The sequence below is a fragment of the Oreochromis aureus genome, linkage group 19, assembly GCF_013358895.1.
Source record: "Oreochromis aureus strain Israel breed Guangdong linkage group 19, ZZ_aureus, whole genome shotgun sequence".
Classification (NCBI taxonomy): Eukaryota; Metazoa; Chordata; class Actinopteri; order Cichliformes; family Cichlidae; genus Oreochromis; species Oreochromis aureus.
Genome location: NC_052960.1, coordinates 10,516,086 through 10,517,239, shown reverse-complemented (window position 1 = coordinate 10,517,239; position 1,154 = coordinate 10,516,086). Strand labels below are relative to the sequence as shown.

The 1,154-nt window shown below is 39.6% G+C and overlaps 1 protein-coding gene across 4 annotated transcripts in view; it reads right to left on the bottom strand.

Annotated features, from left to right (window-relative positions):
* Positions 1 to 828: 828 nt before the first annotated feature.
* ddo (D-aspartate oxidase) overlaps positions 829 to 1,154 on the bottom strand; it is a 6,035-nt gene continuing 5,709 nt past the window's right edge. For all 4 annotated transcript variants that reach the window (XM_031737114.2, XM_039603159.1, XM_039603161.1 and 1 more), the window contains exon 5: positions 829 to 1,154. This exon is cut by the window's right edge and continues 716 nt beyond it. The gene's annotated coding sequence lies outside the window, so the exon portion shown is untranslated.

The following is a 1,154-nucleotide window of genomic DNA, read 5'->3' as shown; positions in this document are numbered from 1 at the left end:
TCCATCCTCCCACGCTTTATGTAGGATATCACACACTGCTGCATGTACCAGCACAGCAACACACCCAGAGCCGCCACCCACAGCTCCACCCAAAAGGTCCAGCGACCATGTAGCTACACCTTCCTTATTAAACCCAGAGCGAGAGCCATTACCGACAGTAATGCCCGACAGAGAGCACAACTTTCTAGGAGAAAGGAAGGGTGCTTCAGTTTCAGCCGCTTCTGAAGCTTGTCGGCTGAAACGAAAAGGACTAAGAAGTAAATCTGGTGGTGGAGCCGGTTTCTAACAAGGTCTGTACAGTAAGTACAGTACTGAAAGGTGCGACTTTACAGCTGTTGATTTCTGGTTTTCAGCTAAATGGAAATTCCGAAAATGTAACCACAGGTTTTCAAAGAAAATATAACGAAGTGTAAACGTGAAGGTCTGTGCTTACGCTGTTAAACCATGTTCATGTATGACCTAGCTACTGACCCCCTTGGTCAGTTTCAGTGATCTCCATTCAGCTGAATCCAGTCTGTGTCTCTGCAGTGGACCTGTGGAGAGTCCAACAGACACCAGCAGTAGCGCTCGCTCAGAGTTGTCATTTTTCAACACAAAGCCTTCATGAATAATTTACTCATTCTGGGTTCACTGTAACGGAACACTTTCAAACTGTTAATATTAACTGAGTGCTTTTTGTTATTTTGTATATATAAATATAGACTATAATAATAACGACAGCTGGCCAATACAGACAATTTTGCCCCAGATGGCAAAGTACGGGTGCAAACTAGAAAAGCAATAAGCTGTTTCAATTTCAGGGTTTAATGACACAATGTCACACTGTGGTGTTGCTGGACCAGAGGCCTTTTTCATTTTATTAGGAACACCCCAATCAAAACATCTGCTGTGAAAAGAACCTAAAGTTATTAACAGCCAATCAGTTTTTATGATAACAAAATTAATGTTTCCAGACAATGCAAGGACATTATCTCCATTGAAGTAGTGATACAGAAAATGTTCTTATGTATTATAAGTATAAAAAGAATATTTAAAACTAACAGCAGTAAATCCTTTTTTTCTTAAGTAAATCTGTTGTTTTTACAGTACTGTTACAGAAAAATGTAATGAGGGGTATATATATCCTGAAAACCCTGATTAGTTAAATTATTAAA